Source organism: Narcine bancroftii, chromosome 6 (genome assembly GCF_036971445.1).
Source record: "Narcine bancroftii isolate sNarBan1 chromosome 6, sNarBan1.hap1, whole genome shotgun sequence".
NCBI lineage: Eukaryota > Metazoa > Chordata > Chondrichthyes > Torpediniformes > Narcinidae > Narcine > Narcine bancroftii.
This window is the reverse complement of record NC_091474.1, coordinates 179,711,265-179,732,818: the sequence shown is the minus strand read 5'-3', so window position 1 is coordinate 179,732,818 and position 21,554 is coordinate 179,711,265. Positions and strand designations below refer to the sequence as shown.

The 21,554-nt window shown below is 40.8% G+C and overlaps 1 protein-coding gene and 1 long non-coding RNA gene across 4 annotated transcripts in view; one reads left to right on the top strand and one right to left on the bottom strand.

The window, feature by feature from the left end:
- Positions 1 to 21,554, top strand: part of cep85l (centrosomal protein 85, like) — a 314,062-nt gene that overhangs the window by 115,351 nt on the left and 177,157 nt on the right. The gene's annotated exons all lie outside the window — the stretch shown is intronic.
- On the bottom strand, positions 1,095 to 20,649 carry LOC138736803 (uncharacterized). The gene is made up of 2 exons (XR_011340590.1): positions 20,589 to 20,649; positions 1,095 to 1,511 (listed from the first exon to the last, which is right to left on the bottom strand). It is a non-coding gene; the product is annotated as an uncharacterized lncRNA (long non-coding RNA).

The following is a 21,554-nucleotide window of genomic DNA, read 5'->3' as shown; positions in this document are numbered from 1 at the left end:
GGAGGCTGGATATATACATGGATAGGAGGGGGTTGGAGGGTTATGGGAGGATAATAGGCAGGGGGAATCTAGTGGAGTTATTTGAGTGAACCGGCGTGAACTTGAAGGGCTGAGATGGCCTGTTTCTATGCCATAAACTGTTATATGGTTATATTGTAGCGGCTACTACGGTAGAGCTACTAAAGAAATACAAACATACACCAGAGTAGTCAACTCAAGACTGACGTATTCAGGGTTTACAGGCTTCTTGTATATACTGTGGAATGTCCCTATGGGTTTGCTGCCGATCCATGGGTTCTGGCAGGTTTAAATTTAGCCTTGTTAATATCCCGTGCCTTCCGGCAGGAGACTCTAACAGCTCAACGTGCCATTCCTTGGCACTCAGTATCCCTCGTGTGCGGTCCATTAGGTGAGTAGGCAGACGTCCATATAGGGTTCTGCGTGCCCGCAGAACCATGCCGGCGGCAGTTTGCTTTGCCGTGCTGTGCGCCTGCTACATAATTTTCCTAGAGTATAATATTTAGTTCAAACACTACTAATAATGATAGCACAAAAGTTTTATTTTCAAGAATTAAATAGATATGTAAGAAACTTTCTTTTGTCAAGAGTTTCTTTAGACAAGTTGACATGGAAGTTTGAGTTGGGAGGTTTACAATGACCAAATTTTAAAAACTATTATAAGGCATCTCAATTAAGATTTTTGACCTTTTTGATGAGGGAGAAAAACCAGCATGGATTAAAATAGAAATTGAAAAAATTAGGAGAGAGGATATCAAAAGATTTTATATATAAATGGGAATCAAAATTAATATCTGGGGAGTAGGAAGAACTGTTGTTGAAACATTTGATTAATATTTGGTAAATGATGAAATTGGAATGAGGTGTGCTGTCCTGCCTAAAATGCCTTTGATACAAAATAGACATCTTTTTTCAATGGATAATCAATTTTTATGTATCTGGTCTTGGAAAAGAATTAGATATACTGAAGATTGTTGCAACAAAAAAGAATTTAATGTCAATTGAATAATTAAAAAATAACTATGGAGCTGTAGTTGCACTAGGCATGCAGCGAGTGAAAGAACCAGAGTCGAAAGTGAGTTGAACCAATTAACTTTAATAGAACTCTCACACACATTTAAATCCCTCAGAACCTGATGATGCTTGTGACTCTTGGGACTTTTATTACATCAACTGCTAGGCTGTGGGCTTGCTCTGCACCCAGAGCGCGCTCTCTCTCTCTGCCGTGGACTTGCCTGTGACTCTGTGAGCTGGTTTGCCTGTTGTGAATTGGTGTTGGGAGGTGTGGAGTCCACGGCCAACACCTCTTTAGTCTGTTTGGGGTGGCTGACCTCATTGGTGTGGGGGTAGCATAGTCACGAGGGATTCCAGGTTTAGATGTGCTGGCTTGAAATGGTCATTGGTGAAGGTCTCCTCTTAACCACTCACATCAAGGAGGCACCACCTTGTATGGACCATTGTATGGCCACTGGAGTGGAGTCAGGTGCATGCCCCTGTGGATAAAAACATAGTCGCAGTCTGTTAGGTCTGCTTTGTTCATGAATGAGTGAGACAAACACCAGGCTGAGTCGAAATCAGGGTTCTTTGTTCTTTATTACCGGATTGTAACACTTGCGACTAAACATGTTAGTCGGAGAATGCATTCTGCCGTTATCAGCAAAATGGTGATTTTTTATACCCTTGGATACATGCTTAGAACATCATCATATCATTACTTGTCCAATGACTAAAACTGTTGCTATCCTTTCCCTGCTAGCTTCCTGCCTCTCAATCCATCAATGTCTCTCTTATCTTGTAAGTACAAGGATGCATTTACATCTTGTTACAGCCCTGTACAGGGCAGGGTAACTCCTTACACATTCCCATCTCATGATGTTTTACCTTACAAGTCCCGGAAGTCCTTGGCGGACAAAGGAAAGTGTCGGGCCATGACACAAGGTTGGGACAGGAGCTAATGTTCCTATCTTCTCTTGGAGTCTTGAAATCACTGCTGCAGGTGTCCCCTCTGTGTCACAGGGCACTGGCACAAACTGAACTGGAACTGTCAGTGGGGTGTCATATACCTACTCTGCCACAGGCATGGCTATGTCTTTTTTTGTGAGCTGTGAGGATGCCAAGAAGCACCCATGGGAGCTCATCCACTCAATCCGGATCTCGGTGGTGAACACTGTGAACTGCCACCCCTCAAAGAAATACACAAAGTGCCAATTGGCGAGGTAGAGTGTAATCAGCTCCCTGTCGAAGGAGCTGTATTTCAGCTCTAGGGGTCACAGGTGCCAGATGAAGAATGCAAGTGTTTTCCACTGACCCTCAATTAGTTGTTTCAGCATGCTGCCACCTGCTGAGTTGGAAGGGTCAACCATGAGGGCTGTGGGCACATCTACCCGTGGGTGTACCAGGAGGGTGGTGCTTGCAAGGGTATCCTTGGCCTGCTTGAAAGCCACTGCTAACTCTGTATCTCAGGTGGTTGCATGGCCTTGCCGGACATCAGGCTGAAAGGGTCATATGATTCGGGCCACTGACAGTAGGAATCGTGGTAAAAATTGATCATGCCCATGAACTTCTGTAGGCTCTTGACTGTACTGGGCCTGGCAAACTGGTGTATGGCTTAGACTTTCATCGGCAAGGGAACTGCTCCATGCCAGTTGACATGGTGCCCAAGGAAATCAATGACTGACAGCCCGAATTGGCACCATGGGGTTGATGGCCAGGCCATATTCACTCAGGCAGTGGCAGAGTTAGATTAATTCAATAAAATTTTTACATCAATTATATCTCACACCAGAAGTTAAATAGATTGAAATCAGCTTAATCAGATCAGTGTTTTAGATGTGGTCAAGTGACAGGCACTTTTTTTTTACGCTCTACTTGCTCCTGTCCTAAACTGAGATCTTTTTGGTTCGAATTGACAATTTTTTTTAGAACCGATTACAGAAATTAAATTCCCACAAAATCCTATGTTATTTTAATTAGATAATATTGAAGGTATAAGACCAAAAATGAATTTATCTATATAACAAAAAAGAATTTGTAAAGATTGCCATGATAGTAGCAAGAAAATGTGCAACAGTTACATGGAAATCAGATACCCACCTAAATATGGAGAAATGGAACACAGAGACGTATAGCTGCATCCCTCTTGAGAAAATTACTTATAATCTGATAAATAAATATGATGTATTTTTGAAAATTTGGCACCCATAATTACAATTTGGAGGAATCAATTGATAGATGTTTTTCCTAAGATCGTTAACCTCCTTGGAAGTATTAAAATATATAAATGATTAGAACTGTTTGGTGAGGGGTGTCCTTCAGCAACCAGGTTTCTGTTGTTTTCCTACTTTTATTTATCTTTTTGTATGCTTTCTGTTATTATCATTTCTCTTTTTCTCTTTTTTGGAGGTTTTGTTTAGAGGGGATTGGAGTTTTTACTACCATCATATAATAGATTTAATATTTGATATTTGATTTACTGTATCTGGAATATGGCTATGATTACACGTATGGAAATTTTTAAATAAAAATGTTTTGCATGCTATTCAAGCAAGTCAACTCACACATGAATCCATTAAAAATGTTTTTAAATATTTCTGGATATATGTGATTTTTTTTTGTTAAACCAATGAAACATTTTATATGTAATGAACTTGGTAAATGTATATTTCAGGGTCTCTGTGTCCACTGCTTAAGACCCATATTGTTTCACATTATGGGCAAGGGGAGAGGACTCCAGTGATCATGAAAGATTGGTGATTATGTTCTTGCAAATGCAAGGCATAGAGTGAGTTGAGTGGGATTCATTGTCTTGAATGATTTAACAATCAACGATATTAATTTAGGACTCATGTTAGTAAAAAAATACTGAAGAAACTGATGAACTTTAACACTAACCAATGCTGTAACTGCTCATCTCTAAACTCTGGCATAATTTTGGATGCTAAAGTGAATGAAGTTGAATCTGTCCTCTTCCTTAGCAACAATGTTTTGGTTGAACTTACAGACCTATTATTAGTCTGTTTCTTCTGTGGGCTAATAAAGTTAGTGAGATGTAAATCAAAGATGCTGTCTAATCAGCTGAGATAGAAGACAAAATAAGATGGATCTATGAGAGTCATTCTGAGCTGTACTGAGCAATTGGAGATGTCATATCCCTCCATAAGAATTTGTCTGTTGTCATTAGTAAAATTAGAATAAGGGAAGGTTTTAATGTGAAGGGTTTGAATTCAGTGGAAAAGATAATTAACCATTGTATGGACTAATCAATTATCAACACATTCTGCCATCAGTTTGGAGTTGGACTAGGCGTACAATAAAATCTGTATGTTCCTACTTGATCTTTAAGCTCTTGAAGCTAATATGTGATTTATAAACCTGTGGAAATTTGCCCCCGTGGGTTTATTGAATGTGTCTAGCATAGAACAGCACAGTATAGCAGTACAGGCCCTTCAGCCCCAGATGTTGTGCCAACCTATATATCCCTACCAAAAAAACAAATGCTTCCTACCTCATAACCCTCTATTTTTCTTTCATCCTTGTGCCTGTCTTAAGAGTCTCTTACATGCCTCAAGTTTTTCAGGCTCTACCACCACTCCTGGCAAGGCATTCCAGGCACCCAAAACTCTCTGTGTGTAAAGAAAAAAAACCTCACCCCTGATGTTTCCCTGAAACATTCCTCCCTTCATTTTGTACAGATGTCCTCCAGTCTTTGCTATTCCTGCACTGGGAAAAAAAGGTGCTGACTGTCTAACTTATCCAGAATCTTGTAGACCTCTATTAAGTCATTCTCATCCTTCTCCAAAGAGAAAAGTCTTTGCTCTGCTAACCTTGCCTCATATTACTTATTTTACAATCCAGGCAACATCCTGGTAAATCTTCTCTGCACCCTCTCAATTAGCTTCCACATCCTTCCTATAATGTGGTGATCAGAATGGAACACAATATTCTAAGTGTGGTCTCACCAGAGATTTGTAGAGTTTCAACATGTCTTATCTACTCTTGAACTCAAAACCCCAACTAATGAAGCCCAGCATCTTGTAGGCCTTCATAACTTATCATTTCAACCTACATGGAAACCCTGAGCCATGTATTGATTTGGAGCCCAAAGTTCTTCTATTCCTCCACACTGTTAAGTATCTGAACATTAACCCTGTTCTTGGCCTTCAGGTTTGACCTTCCAAAATACATCTCCTCACATTTATCCAGATTGAACTCTATCTGCCACTTTTCCGCCCAACCCTGCATCCTGTCTATATACTTTTGTAACCTACAACAACCTCCAGCACTATGCACAATTTCTCCAACTTTCATATCATCCACAAACTTACTCATCCACCTGCTTCTTCATCTAGGTCATTTATAAAAATCACAAAGAGCATGATTCCCACAACATATCCCTGCTGAACTTCACTAGTTACCGGCCTCCAGACGGAATACTTCCTGTCCACTACTACTCTCTGCCTTCTACAGGCAAGGCAATTTAAAATCCATACAGCCAAGGTTATATGGATTCCATGCCTCATGACTTTCTGAATGAGTCTCTCATGAGAAGACCTTGTTAAATACCATACTAAAATCCATATATACCAAATCTACCTCCTCAAAAAAAAAATTGGTTTGTGAGGCATGACCTTCCCCTCACAAAGCCATGCTGACTATCCCTGAGAAGATTGTACTTCTCCAAATGCTCATAAATCTGGCCATAGTTTGCACCCCAGTGATATAAGACTCACTGGTCTGTAATTCCCAGGATTCTCCCTATTACCTTTTTTTAAACAAGGGAACATTTGCCATTCTCCAATCCTCTGGCACCTCCCCTGTGGCCAAGGAGGATGCAAAGATCATAGCCAATACCCCTGTTCCCTCTTCCCTCCCTTCCCAGTCAATCTGGGGTATATCGCATCCAGCCCTTGGAAATATCAATTTTTAAGAAGATCCACCGCTTCCTCTTTCCTAATCCCAACAGTGTCCAGCAAACAAGCTTGTTTTGATCAAGGTCCTTTTCTCTGGTGAATACGGAAGGAAAGTATTCATTTAGGACCTCCCCAACCTTTAGGCACAAGTTTCCTCCTTTATCCATCAGTGGCCTTCTCATGACCCTTTTCAGCTCTCCTGAGTCCTTTATCAAGTTCCTTCCAAATTCTTGTGAGCCCTTCCTATTTTTTGCTTCCAAATTTTAATGTATGGTTCCTCCTTCTTCTTAACTTGCTGCCTCACCTGTTTTGTCAACCATGTATCCCTTTTCCTACCATCTTTTCTCATATCAGTGGGACAAACCTATCCAGAACCCATGAAAATGGTCCTTAAATATCCTCCACATTAGTTCAGCGCTTTTTCCAAATTTATTCTCCATAGTTCCTGCCTCATCCCATCGTAATTATCCCTTCCCTCAATTTAACAAAAAAAACTCCTTTTATCCTTGTCCATAGCTATTGGTAAAGCTCAGGGAGTTGTGGTCACTCTCACTGAAATGCTCCCCCACCAAGAGGTCTGCCACCTGACCAGGTTAATTACCCAGTACCATATCCAGTTCAACTGTTCCTCTAGTTGGCTGATCCATATATTGTGGCAGGAATCCTTCTTGCACACACCCAACAAATTCAGCTCTATTTAATCCTCTTGCAGTGAGGAGGTAACAGTCAATATTAGGGAAGTTGAAACCTTCCAAAATAGCAACCCTGTAATTTCTGCTCCATTCCAAAATCTGCCTACTCATCAGTTCCTCAGTGTCCTGAGCGCTATTGGGGGCCTAGAGACTACTCCCAGAACAACAATTGCTCCCTTCCCATTTCTGACTTCTACCCACGCTTCCTTTCTACTGTTGAGATACTAATCCCTAAAAGTAATTCTTCTTCAAACTTTGCCTCCCATCCTATTCCTTTTCAAACACTTCATCCCTGGTACCTGCATCACCTGATCCTGTCCTTTTTACCTTCCAAGTCTCTGTAATGGGGCACATCATAATTCCACATAATGATCAATGGTCTAACTTTATCTCCTTCATTCCTTATATTCCTACTGTTGAAATAGCTACATTTCAAAACCTCTGACTATATTTATGCTTCCTTCCCTGCCTGTCCTTCCTCAAAAAACCCTCAACACATTGCATCAGGCTTTTCACTTCTGCCCTATTCTCTGCACTCACATTTTGATTCCCAACCCCCTGCCAAACTAGTTTACACGTTCCCTAATAGCTCTAGCAAACCTGCCGTCCAGGATATTGGTCCCTCTTCAGTTCAGGTACAGCTTGTCTTTTGTGTATAAGTCAGGCCTTCCCCAGAAAAGATCACAATAATCCACAATCCTCCCCCCTGCACCAATCCTTCAGCCGCACATTCATTTTTCGCAACTTCCTATTCCTATCCTCACTGGCACATGGTTCAGGCAGTAATCCTAAGATTAACACTCTGCTTTTCAGGTTCCTTCCTAACTCCCTATTTCTCCTCTTCAGGACTTCATCTCTACCTATGTCATTGGTAACAATGTGGATCATGACATCTAGCTGCTCATTCCCCCCGGCCCCAACCCCACCACTTCAGAATGCTGTGGACTCATTCAGAGTCATCACTGACTCTGGGATGCAACACCAATCGTGAATCTCGATCTTGTTCACAGAACCTCCTATCCGATCTGACTCCACAATCACTATGGCACTCCTCTTCTCCCCCTTCCCTTCTGAACTGAAGAGCCAAACTCTGTGTCAGAGACCTAACCACTATAACTATTGTTTACCCCCACCCCCCCCACCCCTGCTAAACATTATCCAAAATGGTATATTTATTGTTGAGGGAATAGCTACAAGGGTGTTCTGCGCTGACTGACTATCCCCTTTCCTCTCCTAACAGTCCTCCTGACTTCAGAGGGTGACTGTCTCCCTGAAACTCCTATTACCCCCTTTGCTTTTCTTTATGCTATAAAGCATTTAGAGTGGTCCACTCAGTGTGTGTGAGAAGATTGTTCATAGTAATTTTGGTTGATCTGTCTGTCATTTTTAAACACAATTATTTGATTAGTGAAATCAGTCGGGGAGAAACAAAATCTGCACCAAAGGGGAAAGGGAAAAATCTACCAGAATAATGTCAATTAAGTGTTGGAAAGGAAAAGGTTTGGAGTTGGGTTGATTCAATTGGTACATTAATTGGATCTAAAATTTCTGGAAATTGTGGAATATGGTTTAAAGATAAATTTCATTACCTGATAAATTAGCATTCTTGAAGGAATTAGAAGAATGAAGAGGAAAGTTAAACATTGACCAATGAAATATTTGGAATAAGAGGCTATTAAGGCAAGAACTAATGCCTTTCAGAAATTAAGCAGGTGCTTTGAAAGAAACCTCAAAGAAACACAAAGGACAGATTAATTGCATGACTTCAGTTTAATAGCTGGTGGAGCATGAATATCCAAATGGCTATTGTTTGTGTCATTTATCTGTGCTAGCCTGATAATTTAAATTGCTCTGGGCAGGTCTCATCTATTGATAAGTGCACAACATAATAGTCATTCTTAAACCACTTACTCATCTAAGATCTGATTGTCACGTTGTGCAACACTAGTTTTGATCCACAGGTAACGATGATTTATAAATAATAGAAGAATTTTTGGAGAAAAACTGTGATGAAGTTAAACCAGAAAGTCTGCAGACACCGAGGTTGTAGCACAATGCCCCACTGTCTGCTGACTTCCCTGTTTAACTTCATTCAGCTACTCCTTTGCAAAGCTCTTTGAGAAGTTCTCCTCCTCTCTTCAAAGGGAGTTTGGTTAGAGAATCTCTCACTGCTCCCTACTACACTCTAAAGCTCCCTGCATCACTTCTCAGCTTAAAAAAAATATATCTGTACTCCTACCTATAACTGCCTATAATCTCTTGACTGTTAGCCTTTGCCCCTCCCCCTTTCCCTTCCTCCTCCCTCTCCTCTCCTACCCCGACCACCCCACATATTTATTTAGGTGCCTGTGTGATTTCTGCATCCTCGACAAAAGGTTCAGGCCCGAAACGTTCATTACACTTTACTTCCAATAGGTGCTGCATGACTTGCTGAGTTTCTCCAGCATGAATAATCTAGTTTGTAAGAATTTAAGTAGAATTAAATTATTAATTTTTAATAAGTATTGATCAGCCTGAGACAGCACTATTTCATCAAACTGCAAAGTGTGTTCCAAATCTCATAAAGGTTCATAAATGATTTTGTGCTGTTTACATCTTGATGTTCAAGTACTCCATAAGAAATATTAGCACCAACACTGAAGAACACACTGTACTATTATTGAGAGCTCATTTGTGGATAGGAAGAAAAAAAAACACGTCTGGGAATTTACAAAATATTTTTTATACTCCTCAAGCACCAATGTTTAAGAAGTTAGCTTTCTACCATTATAATGTGACTGAAGATGGGCCTAGATGTGATAGGTGTATTGTTCTGTAATCAGTAAATGCCAATCCACTGAGATTGGGTCTGAAGACTTCTGACAATTCAAAGACATTTTGGTTTGGTTTTCATTTTTTTAAAATATGTATTTTCTTGGTGAAGATGAAGCACTGGCTAATTTTATATTTATCTTTGATTTGTAGAGAACACCTAAGTAATTTGCTATGAGCAGAGTCATGAAGAGACATGAGTTTTAGATGCTCTGTAAACCTTAGTCCATTACATGCACCTTATTTTATATGGAACAAAAGAAGTCCAGTGATGGGAAGGTAATCAGATCTAGATATCTTCAATTGGTGTCAGAGAATCTGAAGAATTTGTATTGCCATGCTTCCCTGTCCCACTGCTGTCCCTGCAATAGAATTAACAGGTTTTGGTAGCATGGTTTTGTTGATGCTTCTGGGCCAAAGATGATGAGTTAGGTTGGAATTGGTATTGATAGGAGAGGTAACGATGGTGAGCAGAAAGGTGAGGGTTTATGGGGAAACACACAATCTGAAACCCCAGCAGCAAAGGCCAAACTTATCCACGACAAGGTAAAGGTAGTAAATTTTTTAAAAATCTTGAAATGGACGCAAGTTGCAGTTTTGCCCCTGGATGTGGAGTACCAGTCTTAAACTTTTTAATCAAATGTTGTATTTGATAAACTATAACAAGGATACAGGGCTTTAAGAGCCAAAATGTGGGTACTTACTTTGTTAGTCATCCTGGGGTCCATAGGCTAGGTGTGGTGATCTTGAATCCTGTGCACATGCACGAGACTTCAGTCAGCGAATTGGAGATCGGTTGGCGTATGCGCAAGAGTTAAGCACCCTGACAATATTGAGTTCACGCCCTCAACACTTGCGCATGCGCCAACCAAATTCCAATATGTGAGCCCACCACGCATGCACCAACCAAAGACTTGCACGTGTGCATAGGAATCAAGATGGCTGTGCCCAGCCTGTTGGAGCCTGGGATGCTGACTAACAAAGTATGCACATTTTGGCACTTGCATGCCCTGTATTTCTGTTATAGTTTGTCAAATACAACATAAACCATGTAAATTTTATATATTTTTCTTTAAAAAAAAATCAGTCGTATGTGCGGATGGAGTAAGTCGCATATGTCACAAGTTGGGGAGTACCAGTAAATCTGATTTGCCAAAATGTGGTCTCGGGAAAGAAGTATAGGCCTTTCTTGATGTAGCAGTGATCAAGTAGGTCTTCTGGTACAGCAGGTTACTTGCTGATGGTCAAGGTTTTCTTGTGACAGGTCTGGTTAAATCACTGACTATGATTTGCAGTGTGTCGGGGTGAGCCATCTCTTGTCTACTGACCAAATTTTAAAGCTCCGCAAGTGTTGGTTTGTAATAGACATCGGGTGGGATTTAAATTCCAGTGAGAATCACTGTTGAGAACTCTCGGGATAGTTGGAATGGTCAATATTTGATCGAGATTTTCAATAGAGCAAGAGGTCGACATGACCCCAAATATTTCTGATACTGTTTCTGATTGATTCTCTGGGATGAAGAGAATCTATCCCATTTATACATTTTGGAGGGGCTCCTACAATGCTGGAGATGCTTTTCAGCCATACACTGCCCCAGACCATTGATTTGCTCGGTAGTTACATCCTCTAATCTTGTCCTTCACTAAGACAAACACAGAAGGATGGCATGGTAGTTCAGCTAATGGAGATGCTACCTCCCAGTTCCAGCATGCAAGGTCCAGTCCTAACCTCTGCAGCGGTCTGTGTGAAATGTGAATTTTCATCCTGTGACTACATGTGTTTCATCTAAGACTTCTGGTTTTCTGTCACATCCCAAAGATATAGGTTGATTGGCATCTATATATTTCCCCCTACACTCAGTGGATGATGTGATGAAGTCCTTCCTATGTGAGCCAATGTGTTAAGTATTCTCTGTCTGTGTAGTTAGTGAAAGATGGAAATATTCAACTGGTTCACATTGCAAGGTGCCCCCCATTCAAGAATAAACTTCACCTCTTTGAGGATTTAATGTGATTATCTGGTCAATGTGTCTCCAGAGTGAGTGAGGTACCAGCTGGTCCTGCTTTATGTCTATGACAACACCTAGCACTGAGACCCCAACACTGCCCTGCTTTAACAGTTGATCTTGTGTACAAGATGAACAGAGGCACTACCAACGTCAAAGTGAATGGTAACTTGTCACCTGGTTACAGGTAAAACTTAAATTCTGACTCTGTTGGTAGTTAATGGAGGGTGATCCTCTGAAAAGAACAAAATTTATTTCTTGTCCCAACACTTGCTGTGTTTGTGTGTTCTATATTTAATCTTTAATGCTGGCCAGTACAAGTTCTGCAAAGATCAAGTATGACTGCAGTTGGATAACTAAAGATAAGCCATGTATGTGATCTTGATGTATAATCAAGACAATGTCATTATAGTCTGATTGAAAGAAACTGACTACACCAGCAATTTATTCTAATTGGGTTTAAAGTTAACTGGAACTGTATTTATCTTGATTCAGTCTTTCAATGAAGCAATATTTTCATCTTGGTACTTTTTTCATGAGATCTATTATTATAACATTGCAATAATCAATATTAAAAATGATTAATTACTGAGGCTGTGCCAAATCTATCATAATTATAATATGGTAATGAGTAGCACTGGTCATTAACTATTAATTGCAGAGCTGTCACAATGTTTCTAATGTTTGCCTTATACTTATATTCTGTGCCTTAATTCCATGAGTATGAGCAAATCTCTGTGATTCTGGAACCAAATGGCCTATTTTAAATTAAGATAGATTTGAGGAGGGTGGGGGCCTTGTCAAGAAGGTGAAGGCAAATAGCAGGAGGCTTCTGGCCTACAGCAAAGGTGCTAATAGAAAGCTGAAACACGAGGGTGAAATTTGAGATAAAGCTGAGCTACTTTTATCCATTATTACTTAAGTCTATTACTTTAGGTCAGAGATAAAACTGCAGTCCCTATTGGAGTGAAGTGCACCAGACATTGGCTAAGTCTCCTGGTTAAATTTTGCTATTTTGAATTCTTACTGCGTGTGAAGAAATAAAATATTGCAAAATACATAATTGAACCTGTTACGAGCCTAAAGGACACCAAAACCCCGCAGCAATAGACATTCACCAAGATGAGTAGTTTTCAAAACAAAAGTTGTTTTTAATCAACTTTAAACATGAAAACAGAATCAAACTTTAACTTTTCTCTATACTTAACTAACCCAAATTAACCCCCTTCTAATTCTAAGCGCATGTGTATGCAATGTGTGTATAAAGTTCTTTGGTTCACAGTTCAATCTCACTTCTCCTTCTTCCAAGTTCTCTAGATGCAGGCAATTCTTAGACTGTGCACAGAATTTAGCATGTATAAAGTTCACCAGGCTTTGGTGCTTGAAAGGTAAATGTGGGGTTTGCAGAGAGAGATTTGTTGATCCAGGATTTCCACAACTGAGGCAACACCATTAGTCACCTCAATGTCTCGCTGATGAAATTTGCCCTATCAGGGTTTTCCAGATGGTAACATCTTTCTTTCAGGCCACTACAGAGTATCTTTTGTTGCTCTTATTCCAAGAGAAACATCAGACAGATAGCACTTCCAGCCATCCACTGCCCTGGAGCTTTTCATCAGTTTCAACCAGCTCTTCCTGGCTTACACTGTTCAGCTGCTTTTCAGTGTCACACACATTAGCTGGGAGACCTTCTTGAACTTGTCTTTTCTCTCTCTCCAACTGCCAACTGCCAGAAATCCCATGTGACTCTCTCACTTGCAAAACCCCTACCTTCTTCAGCAATCAACAGGAGTTCTTCTCCTTGGTCAAGATGTTGTCTTAGATAAACAAAACCCAGGTGTGACCTTTCTGCGAGCACACTAAGTTCTTTTTAACAGCCAGCTTGTCTCCTACAAACAATGGTCTTTCAGTTCATGACATCATTTCAATTAGCACCTACTTGTGAAATGTGCATCACATTCTCCAGAGATCCTGCAATGCTATTGAATATGAATTCTTCAGTATTTCAAATAAGATCTGTTTTAAAATGTGTGTATGTATGTAACCCACTAATCTTACCAAATTCTCCTAAATATTTATCCATTACAAACCAATCTGTGAATGACTTTTGATGACATATCAAAAAACTATTAACTGACTAAATATTCTTGGAGCATGAAGTACTTTCCTTAAAATTTTGGGAATATGAAACTATATTTATTACATGATTTATCACCATTTTTCTTGCATTATGGTAATTAAAAGGTTTAAAATTAATTTAATGGTACCTTCATGGGATTTGTTACTAATGACACATTTGAAATAGACAGAACACATCCAATATAGATCCCAGTTTGGCAATGGGTGTTTTTTTTTCTAATCCTAAATTGGCATAGATTTAAACATCAAACTAGTATTATTGATGACAGCAGTCGAACTCCCTAATTACCAATGGATCCACACAGGCGAATCTTGACTTGGGATATCAGTCAATTGTTTCCATACCCTTTAAACATCTGATAAGTTGCTTATTCTTTTCGATGTCTTTATATAAACTTAGTTGACAAGTGGCTCTCGTGTTTCTCTTGATTTTATTTCAAGTCAAGTTTATTGCCATCTGATTGTTTAAGTACAACCCGATTAAACGGTATTCTCCGGTCCTCAGTGCAAAACATGCAGAGGCACAACCAGACATAACACACATTCAGACAAACAATACATATGCAAGACAAGTATTTAATCTATACAAATAAATAAATAAATGTTGTTTCCTGAATATGAGAGTCTCAGATGATCAGTGTCAGAAGTTCCTTTGGTCGTTCAGTATTTGTGTTGCCGATAGAAAGTTGTTGTTCATCAGCCTGGTGGTGCTGGCTCTCATATTCCTACATCTCTTCCCCAATGGAGAAAAATGGCGCAGGGTGGAAAGGGTCCTCAATGATCTTGCACGGCCTCTTCAGACAACAATCCTGGTTGGGGGAGGGAGACTCCAGTGATCCCTCTTTGCCATTCTTATGGGTCTGTGGATTGACCTCCAATCCATTTCTCTGTAGCAATCATACCACACTGTGATGCAGTCTGCCAGGAAACTCTCGATAGAGCTCCTATAGAAGGTTGACAGGATGGTGGCTGGTAGCCTTGCCCACTTCAGTCTTCTCAGGAAGTGCCTTCCTGACAAGTTGTGTGTCTGTAGAGCGCGTCGAAAGAACCAAAGACTTGTTGATCCAATCCAAAGCTCTTATTAACTAAAAGACTGGAGTGTATCACATGTAGGTCGACCAGCCCAGAATGACCTGGTCCGGCTAGGAGCAATCCTTTAAGACCTGCCAGTAGGTGTGGCTATGCTCTCAGCCAATCACAGTCATCCTACACTACAATCTGTACATATACACATTGGTGATAGAATCTGTACCATCACAGTAGGAGAAACTCTAAACTGTCAAGAAAGATCAACAATATTTCCCTCCTTCCAAAATGGACAACTACAATGTGCAATTTACATGTCTGAAAGAATGAAGCTGTAATGTCAAGTGGAGATGTTTGATATTGTCCAGTGCACAGTTTAATTGATTAATCCTTTGGCAGTTGAACTCTACAGTTTGCCCATTTCCCTTCTGTAAGCGTTCTCTCAAAGCCTTCATTTAAGTCTGCAAGGATAGAGTGGAGCTGTGTCAATAGACATCCTTTCCCTCTCTAACATCATTTGTTGCGGTGAGAACTATTATGTTAGGAGAAGCTCTTTCATCTGCTTGTCAGTGCAATCACAAACTGTATGAACATTGACTAAAGGTGTAAGGTACAGACAGCAACCCAAGAAAAATCAAGCATATTGCCCACTCCCCCCCCCCAACCCATTTGATAGAGCTTGTTTAACTATTATTCTGTATCACAGATCTTTATTCAGTAAATTCAATGTGATTTTAGTAAGTGCAAGCTATTGATATTTATATTTTGGATCAAAGAATGCCAACTCTTCACAATCAATATTTGAATGGCTGGTGTAAAATATTCAGGATGCAGTTGCAAAATTAAAAGAGTGAAACAAATTTTATTGTGCTTATATCATAAAGGTGGTCCATATTGGAAATATGATGAGCATTTAGACAAGATTCACTTACAATGGGAGGCTTTTCCAACAACTAAAATACGTGAGGTACCATCATGCTGTTATACTGTATCTTTTCTAAAACAAACAGAATTAGAATTTATTTGTCACACAATTTCTTTGTCACACACAGCAGCATTAGAGATGCAAAATTCATTTACAAAATAACAGTGCAAAAGAGTAAAGTTGAGGTAGTGTCTGTGGTCCATTATCCATTGTAAAATCTAATGACAGGGGGAAATCGGTTATTTTCTGTACTGTTGGCATCAGGCTCCTGTACCTCCATCCTGATGGTACCAGAGAGAAGAGGGCTTACCCTAGGGAGTATGGTTCCTTGAGGATAGAAGCTGCTTTCTTGAGACACCTCCTCTTGTAAATGTCCTTAATGGAGTTAAGATGGATGCCCATAATTTTTCCACTTTCTCACATGGCCAAATTGCATGTACTGTTGTTCCCGTTTCCTTCTTACAGCGAAAACATCTGTCTGATACTGTTGGGTCCCATTTATTTAACTTTTGGGGCGTGGTGTATAGCCTGTGTAACTAATTATATTGTATCCCAATTTGTCCTTCAAGGAGGTTTTCAGTTGGTGGTATGCAAACAATGTACCGTGAGTTATACCATATTTGCACTTCATTTGTTCAAAAGATAATAATTTATTTCCCGGAAAATGATTTTCTATTCTTTTGATCCTTTTTCTCTCCCATTCTTTAAAGAAAAGGTTATCTTTTGTGAAGGGGATTAGTTGATTTTACGTCAATATTAATTTTGGTAGTTGATAATTCATTTTTTTTTCCTTTCTACATGAATCTTCTTCCAAATGTTGAGCAGATGATGCAGTCCTGGTGAATTCCCATGTTGCACCAGCTTTTCATCCCCCTTATAGAAACATAGAAACATAGAAGATAGGAGCAGGAGTAGGTCATTCGACCCTTCGAGCCTGCTCTGCCATTCAACGAGATCATGGCTGATCTTAAAGTTCATTACCCCGTCCTCGCCTTCTCTCCGTAACCTTTAATACCCTTATACTGAAGAAATATATCTAATTTCCTCTTAAATATATTTAATGAACCTGCCTCTACTGCCCTCTGTGGCAATGAATTCCACAGATTCACCACCCTCTGGTTAAAGAAATTCCTCCTCATCTCGGTCCTAAATGGTTTGCCTATTATCCTCAAACCATGGCCCTGGGTTCTGGATTTTCCCATCATTGGAAACATCCCATCTGCATCCATTCTGTCCAGTCCTGCCAGAATTTTATATGTCTCTATGAGATCCCCTCTCAATCTTCTAAACTCCAGGGAGTACAATCCCAATTTGTGCAATCTTTCCTCATAAGTCATTCCTGCCATTCCAGGTATCAGCCTGGTGAATCGCCTCTGCACTCCCTCCATTGCAAGAACATCCTTCCTTAGATAAGGTGACCAAAACTGCATACAATACTCCAGGCAGGGTCTCACCAAGGCCCTGTACAGCTGCAGTAAGGTATCCTTGTTCCTATACTCAAACCCTCTTGATATGAAGGACAACATACCATTTGCCTTTTTAACTGCCTGCTGTACCTGCATGCTCGCCTTCAGAGACTGGTGTACAAGTACCCCTAGGTCTCTCTGCACTTCCCCATCTCTTAATCTATTGCCATTCAAATAGTAATTTGCCCTCCAGTTTGTATTACCAAAGTGGTAATTCCTGACCCCCTCTTCCATGCACACAACCCCTCCTAGCTTAGTGTCATCTGCAAATTTGGAGATATTATATCCAATCCCCTCATCCAGATCATTAATGTAAATTGTGAACAGCTGGGGTCCCAGTGCAGATCCCTGTGGCACCCCACTGGTCACCGCCTGCCACTCAGAAAACGAGCCATTTATCCCAACTCTCTATCTTCTACCTGCCAGCCAGTTCTCAATCCACATCAATACTTTGCCCCCAATCCCATGAGCCTTGATTTTGGAAGCCAGTCGTTTATGCGGGACCTTATCGAAGGCCTTTTGGAAGTCCAGGTACACCACATCCACTGGCTCTCCCCCATCTATTTTACCTGTCACCATCTCAAAGAATTCCAATAGATTTGTCAAGCACGATTTACCTTTTGTAAATCCATGTTGACTCCGTCCGATCCCTTCTCTGCCAGTCATATGCTGCGCTATTACATCCTTAATAATGGATTCCATCATTTTGCCCACTACTGATGTAAGGCTCACCGGCCTATAATTCCCCACTTTTTCTCTACCCCCCTTTTTAAATAGTGGGGTAACATTAGCTACCCTCAAATCCATGGGTACCGATCCTGAGTCTATTGAGTTCTGGAAAATAATTCTTAAAGCATCTGCTATCTGAATGGCCACTTCCTTAAGTACCGTAGGATGTAGATTATCAGGCCCTTGGGATTTATCTGCCTTCAATTCCATCAATTTCCCCAAGACCATGTCCTTAGAGATACTGATTTCTTTCATTTCCTCCCTTGCATTAGTCTCTATGTTTCCCAACATCCATGGGAGGTTATTTGTATCCTCTCTTGTAAAAACAGAACTAAAGAAAGAATTTAATTGGTCTGCCATTTCCTTATTCCCCATTATATATTCGCCTGATTCTGACTGCAAGGGACCTACTCTGGACTTCACCAATCTTTTCCTCTTGACATATTTATAAAAGCTTTTGCAGTCGGTTTTTATATTTGCCGCAAGCTTACTTTCGTAATTTATTTTTGCTCTCTTGATTAATCCCTTTGTCCTCCTTTGGTGCATCTTGAACTGCTCCCAGTCTTCGGTTGTGGTACCTTTTTTGGCCAATTGATATGCTCTCTCTTTGGACCTAATGCTGTCTCTAATTTCCCTTGTTATCCACGGTTGAGTCACCTTTTTTGGTTTATTTTTATGCCAAACCGGTATAAACGATTTTTGCAATTTCTCCATTAGATCTGTGAATGTTTTCCATTGTCTATCCACAGTCAACTCCCCCATAAACACCACCCAATCAATCTTACTCAACTCCCGTCTCATACCATCATAATTCCCTTTTTTTAAATTCAGGACCTTAGTCTCGGTTTTAATTTCATCACTCTCCATGTCGAGTGAGAATTCAATCATATTGTGATCGCTCCTACCCAAAGGGCCTCGTACAACAAGACTGGGTATTATGCAATGATAAGGGGCTAATCAACAATCTAAAATGGCCTGCTCCCGAGTTGGTTCCTCGACATATTGGTCTAGATAACTGTCCCGTAAACATTCAAGGAATTCCTCCTCCTCAGTATTTTTACTAATTTGGCTAGTCCAAGCTATATGCAAATTAAAGTCTCCCATGATGACAGCTGTTCCCTTATTGCACGCTTTTCTAATTTCTCTTTTAATGCCTTCCCTCACCTCTACACTACTATTTGGAGGCCTATATACCACCCCCACTAACGTTTTCCACCCCTTGCTATTCCTCAGTTCTACCCATATAGATTCCGCATCTTCCGAGTTGATATCCTTTCTGTCAATCGTGTCGGTCCCTTCTCTCACCATCAATACTACCCCACCCCCTTTTCTTTCTTGCCGATCCCTCCTAAATATCGTATACCCCGGGATGTTAAGTTCCCAGGCTTGCCCACCCTGCAGCCATGTTTCTGTAATCCCAATCAAATCATATTTGTTTATCTCAATTTCCACAGCTAATTCATCTACCTTGTTCCGAATGCTTCTTGCATTAAGATATAAAGCTTTCAGATTTGCTTTTTTCACCCTCTTTGCTCTTTCTGATTTTTTACTTTCTCTGCCTAACCTAACTTTTCCTGTTTTATCTTTTCTGTCCTTTGCCCTATCATACAGGTTCCCACCCCCCTGCCAAATTAGTTTAAACCGCACCTGACAGCTGTACCAAACCTAGCTGCCAATATATTGACCCCTTTTGGGTTTAGGTGTAACCCATCCTTCTTGTAGAGGTCATACCTTCCCCAAAAGAGATCCCAATGATCCAAGAAGCCAAAACCCTGTCCTTTACACCAGCCCCTCAGCCACACATTCATTTTTCTTAAGCTTCCATTTTTGTCCTCAGTTGCACTTGGCACAGGTAGCAAACCAGAGATCACCACCCTGGCTGTCCTATTTCTTAGTTTCTGTCCTAGCTCTCTGTAATCCTTTTTCAGTACTTCCTCCTTTTTATCTATGTCATTGGTACCCACATGTACCAAGACATCAGGCTGTTCGCCTTCCCTTTTTAGAATACCCTGGACCCGATTTGAGATATCCCGCACCCTTGCACCAGGGAGGCACACACCATGCGGGCATACCTATCTGGCTCACAGAATCTTCTGTCTGTATTTCTGACAATGGAGTCCCCAATGACCACTGCATTCCTCTTTACTTTTTGGTCCACCATGCCAGGCTCAGTGCCAACTACCTGGTCACTGCTGCCAGCTTCTGTCAGGTCATCTCCCTCAATAGCATCCAACAAAATATACCTGTTACTGAGAGGGATATTCACAGGTGTGCTCTCCATTTTCCTGGTATTTTTCTTCCCTCCCCTGACAGTTACCCACTTACCTGACACATCTGGTCTTGGGGTAACTATGTCCCTGAAAGTTGAATCTATCAACTCCTCACTCGCCCTTACCAGTCGTAGGTCCTCAAGTTGCAGCTCCAGTTCCCCAACTCAGTCCTTAAGGAACTGCATCTCGGTGCACCTGATGCAGATGTGGCTATTTGGGAGGGTGGGACTCACCCATGGTTCCCACATCTGACATCCAGTACAAAGCACTAACCCCATAGGCATGACTGAGCTAAAATAATGCCACTTAACTTTCTCCTCGCCTACTTTTGCCTAAGCCTGTTGAGCCAAAGGCTGGAAGTCCCACTCCTTCAGTGTCCACTCACTCAGTGCGCCGCTCCTCGCTGGCTGCTCCCTCCCCTTTTACTCCTTTTACTGGCCCCTTGACCAAATAACCTTTGACCAATTAACCCAGTCACTCTCTCCAAGCTCCTACTCCCCTGACTCACAGCTCAAACTCCAGCTGCTGCCTCCTCCGACTCCCAGCCCGATTTGAGTAGGCCCAAGCCCCAGTAAGCCCTTGTATTTAACTGCTTACCTCCACGTCACTCTCTCCGAGCTTCTCCTCCTTCGACCCCCAGCTCGAATTTACATATAGATTGGACTAACCAAATTAGTAAGTCCAGCTATTTATTCTACTCACCCTCTGATGCTGTCTCTTGGCTCCTCCTCCTCTCCCCCGACACCAGGCACTGACTCACTCTCCTCCGACCCCGAGCCTGACCTTTCATATATAGTATATGTTCAAGTAATATGAGAAGTAAAGAACTTGGACTCGATTTGGATGGAGCACAAAAAAGATTTATTATGATAGCCTTAGTTGAAGCAAAAAAAGTATTATGTCAACCTCAAAATTAGAAGATAACCTGAGAATACAGCAATGGTACATAGAAATGAATAAATGTATTCCATTGGAAAAAATAACATATAATTTAAGAAATAACATCACAGTATTCAAACAAATTTGGGAACCGTACATGGAACATAACAGAGAAGTCCTACCGCAGACCTCCACCACCTAAAATGACAGAAGGAGAAGAAGATGAAATGAACTGACCCAGAATGTAAAAGTAGAAGACACAAATTTCTTGTTTATTTTCATTGTGTGATTATATTGTTTAATAGGTTTAATGTATCATATATGTTGAACGCTGAGTGGGTGGGGAGGGAGGTGAAGGAGGGAGGGAAGGGAGGGGGGAAAAGGGGAGAAAATGTCACTGTGTATATTCAAGAGGGAAATGTTTGTGTGTATTTTGGTCAGTATGGTTCATAGTGTGAAAAATAAAATTAAAAAAAAAGATGGATGCCCATGATGGCACTGGTTGAGTTCAGAACTCTCTGTAATCTTCTCCTGTGCATTGGCACCTCCTTATCAGACAGTGATGCAACCCGTTAGAATACACTCCGCCTGTAGAAATTTGCCAGTCTTTGGTGACATACCAAATCTCCTCAAATGCTTCACAATATACAGTCACTGGCAAGCCGCCTTCATGATTGCATCAAC